This window comes from Bombus impatiens, unplaced genomic scaffold (assembly GCF_000188095.3).
Source record: "Bombus impatiens unplaced genomic scaffold, BIMP_2.2 scf_0640, whole genome shotgun sequence".
Taxonomy (NCBI): domain Eukaryota; kingdom Metazoa; phylum Arthropoda; class Insecta; order Hymenoptera; family Apidae; genus Bombus; species Bombus impatiens.
The window spans coordinates 2968722-2975692 of NT_177059.1; the positions used below are offsets into that span (position 1 = coordinate 2968722).

At 43.0% G+C, this 6971-nt stretch overlaps 1 protein-coding gene across 1 annotated transcript in view; it reads right to left on the bottom strand.

The window, feature by feature from the left end:
- The window catches only part of LOC100744739 (amyloid beta A4 precursor protein-binding family B member 1-interacting protein-like), a 144556-nt gene extending 137967 nt beyond the window's left edge, over nt 1-6589 (bottom strand). Inside the window, exon 1 of the mRNA XM_012389358.3 lies at nt 6324-6589. The gene's annotated coding sequence lies outside the window, so the exon portion shown is untranslated. The remainder of the gene's footprint in view (nt 1-6323) is intronic.
- Nucleotides 6590-6971: the final 382 nt, after the last annotated feature.

The following is a 6971-nucleotide window of genomic DNA, read 5'->3' on the forward strand; positions in this document are numbered from 1 at the left end:
CCGACTGCATAGGTGCACGCATGTTCCTGCAGGGGGTTGCCCGACGTCGGTGCATGATTTACAAAGTGTTTACCGGATCCATACAGCCCTCACGAAAACTGGTGACGTTTCTAATTAGTCCAAGCTGCCCGAGCTACGAATAAACATCGTGTCACTCGGAATCGTGTTCGTTAACTCGCGGTGTTTAGGGGTATGCGATTTACATCTTCTTAAATGACTGTGCAGATTTTCTCGCGGTAACGTTACGATACGACGATGTATTTACGAGCAGCGATTTAATATGAAGCGATGCGAAGTCGGATATCATTTAGAGAATCTGTTACACGAATTGATAGTACGATGAAGAGTTGACGCGTCGTTCGAAGTCCAGAAGTTTGTTCGAACATATAACTATGCAAGATTTGTATTTGGTTTTCTTCTGCGAGAAAACAAGACCGTGTTCAAGGATAATTTCACTTTAACAAGGTGCGAGAGAAATAATTGCGACTAAAAATTGATAAGTAGCAGAGAATTTTCGAATGATCTCTTAAGTCACTACATATCTCTAGGAAGAAAATTAACCTCTGTGTAGGAAATTATTAATTAAATAATGAAATTGTATTACACAGGAAATAATAGTACTGAAAATTAGCAAAATATTAATTACAAAAATATATGGATACTCGCTTGCATCTAAAGTTAAAACTCGTGTCGTTAAAATAATTAGGTATAACCAGCACCGTAGATGCTTTGCGAGATTTACGATCCTGTTACGAATAACTACACGAACAAAATTCTCGACGTTTTAATTTACGTTAAACGTTTTGCTTTAATGGGAGTCTGATTAACGGCGAAGGAGACTGTAGTATGTAGGCTTCGCTCAATGCTAAATAAGATACTAAATAAAAACAGAGCGTATAAATTCCTTTCTTATATACAAATGCAAATCCCATCCTTACACGCGTTTTACCATATTTGAGAATTCTCGAGAAGCCCACATTTTGCTACCGTTTCTCCGAAAATACTCTTCCACGAGCGTGCTATCTTGTTGCAGAGGAATTTTTCATACGGTACGACGTATAAACGTCCAATTACGATCTCAAACAAACAATCTTCTAAACTCATCGGCTTTTCGCCAACTCCGCTCGATAGCGTTCAAACGACACAGACAGAGCGTGCTTCTGAACGCCGCACAATACGCGGAAGAAAATTCATAAGCAAAGCCGCAAAGCCGTCGCTTCGGGGAACGAACAAATCTTCTAGCCTCCGTGAAACTGTGTAATTCCGTTATTTATTTACGCGAGGCCAGAAGGAGGAGAGAAAGAAAGGAAACAATTGGTAACACGCGATTCGCGCATACACGCGAGGACACGAATGCTGGCGTCTTGCGATCCTCGCAACCCCTTCAGGGAATCCCTAGCCGCGTAGTGTGAGGTCGCGAGCGGTGTATAAGCGGGGACACGGACGTAAGTGACTACGGACCACTCCGGAGGGTGCGAAGATAAACCCTGTAAACATTCGGGATAAAGCGGGTCCCCGGGGAGACGAGAGAAGAGATTCAAGAAAAGACGAGCACGCCCCGTCCCGTGCAGCCACTGTTCGGCGATTAAAGGCCGTGGAAAGAAGAAAATGCAGAGGAGAGATTGAATTGCGGCGGACAATGTGTTAAAACGACCGCCCAAAGCGAAGAAAGTTGTAGTTCTTTCGTATTTCTGTTATATTCCATTACTTATAACCATTTTTTAACTTTGCAAATCCTTCAGGATATTTAATTCGGATATTATTTTCTCGAGAAAATGAAACAATTAAGATCCTCTAAAAATTGTTCATAGCTGAGTTTGACGAATTACAAGGCGAGTTATACTTCGCTTCGTTCCAATATCTTCTTGACGCGAGCGATCCTCCCTTAAGCCCAGATAATCCTACCTGACAATAAATTTTTATACGTTTCAAATCACTACCGAAATTGGATTTTGTCTTGTTAGATCGTCGAAACTTCCCACTGTGCGACAAAATGAAAGTTTCTTCGCGATGTATTGGCGGTGAAAAAGGGGGGTGGAGAGTCGCGGCTAAACAAAGTCGAGAAGAGAACAATGTGCGAAGAGAATATACGGAACGGAGCACATCAGCCACGGTTGGGGTGCGTTTGATTAAACCCGGATTCATGGAAGAACTTCATTTCCACGGAATTGATTTCCGTGTGCGAAGACAAGATAGCGGGAACGCGACAGAGATACGATCGTTGCTAGGAAAGCAAAGTTTACGGAGACCGGCGTAGATAATGGGCCGTATTCTCTGGTACTATAAATGAGATCAGCAAATTGGAGAACGTGATCGCTATCGGAGATAATGCATCAGCTGTTCGCGCCTTTATCGCGATAAAAAGCCACGCTTTGGCGTGGCTAAATATTTGCGCATCGCTCTCTTCTTCGCAACGATAAGTCTGCGTTTACGCAAGATAAGAACAGCAGATAACAGGTGACTTGGGTGCTGTTAAGTATTCAAATATTCGGGCTACTCCTGCCCTCCGTTAAATTTAAAAGAGACCAAAGGGTATCTCTAGAATTATTATCATCCAAAAATCACAACGATTCCCATCTCATTCGAAATTCAAAGGATCCGTCGTAACATGAATTCGTGACAGAGATAGCATACAAGATACATGTTACACACGCACACATCTCCGCAAGAACTTACTAACACAACTCGTTACCTCAAATAGCACACGTTACAGTATCTTCTTTTCTAAAAAAAAAGAAGAAAAAAAACATACCGTTTCGAGCAAGAAAACCCCATAGACTTCCGGAAAGACAGTGGAAACCGGATTTTTATCCGGCCACAATGCTTGGACGTGGACAATGTACGCTGGAGACCGTACACGAGCGAAAGGGAAACAGGCGAAAGTGATATAGACAGACAGATAGACAGACAGACAGGAGGGCACCGCGTAACCGTACGAATTCCGAGCAAGAAACGTGGTAGAATAACGCAACACGCATGCAGGAACCGTTTCAGGACTTTATCTTTATTGGACATTTCTATCTTTTTTCTGTCTGGCCGCTTGGCTCGTCGAGTACCGCGGAAAATGGGTGTACGCATCCCATACGCGCGAGGCACACGGGTCTGCGTACGGCAAAAAGGCTGTGCGTCTCTTACCACCCCCTTCTTCGCCTTCTCGTCCCAAGTATTCCCTTTCTGGAGAATACCGGTGTGCACAGAGAGAAAAGAAAGAAATAGAGAAAAAGAGAGAGAGAGCTCTATTAATAGACGACGCACTTATACTTCGAAAGCGGTGCGGCTTCATCGAAGCTTGGCGAATATCAGAGTTCCGTTCCATAGCATGAGCAAAGAGGGGAGAGAGGACGAAGAAAAGCGGAGCAACAGGGATCGAAAAAAAGAACGCGAAGAAAACGAAGGGAAAGGAAAGAATGAAAAAAGAAGAGAGAAGACAGGGAAAAAGCGGACCCCGGTTGAAGACCTCATCGATCGACTCGCCGCCGGCTCAATATCCTTGAAAAGCGCAACGCGCCAGCGTAATTGCGATGGAGGTCATGAACAAGGTCAATAACCACGTACAATCCCCGCTGAAATACTTTCTATCGAATGTGGAAGCTGCGAGAGTCATGGGCTGGCGGCTGAATTTCAACGGGGCGTCGCGCCGCCGCTGTCGATCGATCGGTTATCGAAGAGTTGCAAACGTTCTACAGAATCGCACTGGAGAACGATGACATTGAAAATTCCGCTGTCGGAAAACTTCGGTTGTTCTAAACGGCTAATATTTTTCATTTCGTTGAAATTATAAATCGTCTTGCGGAATATGAAAGGTTCGACTAACGAAGATAAAAGAAGAAAATATTAATTACCGATTGAAAAAGAAATTTTAAACGAGTTCGATAAAAGCTAGATCAAAATTATCGGAGATAACGCAACGTTCTTTGAATTTAACGACTCTAAACCGATATAAAACGGAACGATCATATTCCCGGTATAACAACAAATACCTACTCCTTGCTATCTTATTGAAATAACGTTAGCGAATACGTAATAATCGCGATCAGACAGCAAAAAGATCAGAAGGGACGGAAAGAAACTGTGTCGCTAATTCCGCTAATTCGTTACTCGAGTGACCATTCTCGGGACAAGAGTGTTCTCGGTTGGTGTACCTACATAAATATATCTCTGTTGGCTCTCTGTTCCAGAGAATAGCTCTTAGCTCGTGCGAAAGAAAAGCGGAATAACCGAACGAAAAAACGAACAGGGAGATGAATTCGTTCTCCTTCTCGTCTAACCGGTCACCACTAACCTATTGTACTCGCCTTCGACGCGTTCCTCGCCATGTAAAATTTAACGAGCGCTTGTAATTCTAACGTATCTCCTCGTTTCCCTTTCTATCACCTTGTTTCGGAGCAAAAATATCGACAATGTACAGTTGCGAGGATACGATCGTAAAAATCTCGTACGACACAGGATTAAAAGCACGAAGAAAGAAAAGCTTCGAAGAAACTTCGTTTAAAGCTCGCACCTATCTATAATCATTACGACGATCGTTTTTATCGTCGCAATTAAGCGCAAACGCGCGAGACCCGGTGTCACGCGCGATATTGCTTCCGCTTCCGGTAAACGCGAAGACGATTCAAACTTACCATCGCACGCTGGGAGAACCTCTGTCTCCAACCGTGAATTGATAAGCAATGTTAGCCTGAATGTTCCCTTCGACTGATAAGACTAGATTACGACTTGGACGCACGAGCATCTGGCGTCGTCTACGTTAACCTTGTTCTTCCGCGTTAACCTCGTTCGTTTCACGGAGGCCGCGTGGCTCTGCGATAGTGTACATCCTCGAATTGACCGTCGCCGTATCGAGCAAATCTTATTACGGGGAAATTGCGCGTACCAAGTAACGATTACGAGCGACGTTGATTTCGACGATTTTACGTCGAATACTGTTAAGTATACGAGATTGGAACGTATAAAAATGCAAATTACCGATAACTTTACGAATGTTAGAGATAAGAATTTAGGAAACAGTTACAGCAACTTGTGAATATTACGTGACTGGAGTTGCTATTGAGTTTTAGGAATGAAATTGTAATAGTTATTTTTTAGAAAATGTTCTCAAAGGTAAACGATCATTTTCTTTATTTTTTTCTTCTAAAAAAAGAGCTAGGTCATGTAGTCAGACTCGGAAGATTATGCAGGTATCTAATTTACCATATATTATACAATTGAGTTAACGAAAAATTAAAACATCTATTATTTTCCAAAAGAATCGCAACGAGATTAGGATTATCTACTGTACAGTGTATATACCTTCAAAACAATACGGGTTTCAAATACTTATCGCCGCTATATAATATTTTAGATACCAAAACTTAAACAATTTTCTATTTTTCCGAAGGATCGTAACGAAATTACAATAGATGCGACATTGACAAAAATATAGATTTGAAACTGCTCGCGATAATCTTGAGATACCTTACGGTACTCCGAAACATAAATGCCGAACGAATTAACGTTAACCTTGTCCGTCTTGTTAACCTTGTTCAGTTTACTCGAATCGAGCATGCCCGCTCGCCCACGTAGCCGCCAGGAATCGTGAAAGTGATGTTATAGGTAGGCATAAGCGACGCTCGTACCCGCGGGCTAAATTCCACTTCCATCGAAAAAAAAAAAAAAAACAAAAATTCCGAAGTGGTGCACGCATACTTTTTACAGTCGATAAATAACAACAAATCTTTCGATCAAAGTCAATGACCACACCTGTAGCGTTTGGCAACGCTGCGGGTGTGGACTTCACACGGACATCCGTACGTGAAGACGAGAAAAAAGAAGGAAAATGGAAGAGACTGGAGAGTTAGACGCAGATTCAAGATACAAGAAATAAAGATATCAACGAGAAATCCGTGCCAATGACACCGAATCTCTGCGTCTGTCCCTTCGATATTTTCCAGATCATTGAGCACCGTTGCCGGATACGTCATCCTATGATGGTATATATGTATACTACTTTGTTCGCGTCCAGCGAACACGCCGCCCTCGTGTTACGAGGATATCCGCGCTAATACGGCAACGAGAGGGATATACGATTGTCCTTACTACATATTTGTAGCTGTCTTTCCATTCAGACAACGTATATATATTACAAGCTATATGTTATATCATGACATTAACGAAAAAGGGATACGCAGATTTGGAATAGTGAAACGTCAGTTTAAAGAATCGAAGTATCTTGTCACTCCATTTGGCAGCTGTACAGTTATGGTAGAAAGGATGAAACGTGTAACGCATAGCCTCGGGACCGATTGGAGACGCGGTTTAAAATATTATTCCATGTGAATACTCACCGGAACGATGGCCCGGGTGCTCTAGCTGTCGCCTAACGATTCCGGCTACTCCACGAGATCCCGCGAGGACGAAAAATCCTGTCGCACAAGCGTCACGCACTGTGTCAACCACGATGGTACTCTTACGACCGATCGGTCGAAGGACGAGAGACGTTTCCCGGTGCACCACGGACGCACTCGTGTATTCGAACGCGTATCTCGAGTGCTACGCGATACGATATCGATGGGCCTCGGGCCGCCATGCACTGACTGTCGAGACTGCGGCCGCTTGTCTCGCGCATGTCTTCATCGAACGCGCGCGCATCTCCCGTTTCGAACGACCCGTGGAATGCCGGGAGCTCGCTGCCAGCGCTATCTTTCGGTGGATCTCGCAAGTTACATTGAATCTCCTGTTGTATAGGTAGGAAACCTACAACCCGACATTCCATCGCAGATGGAGTACAGAATGGACGTGATATTACTGTACGATACTAATTAAAGGATTCGTTTAATTATTTTCAAATAAAATTGAAATTTAATATATCTGAACATAAAAATATAAATTTTTGAATCTATTTTTACTCTTGCATTCTCAAATCGATTATTAGATACACGGATACTGGGAGTTCGGCTACAGGCATCGAGAAATTTAAGGGATGATTCTTAAAA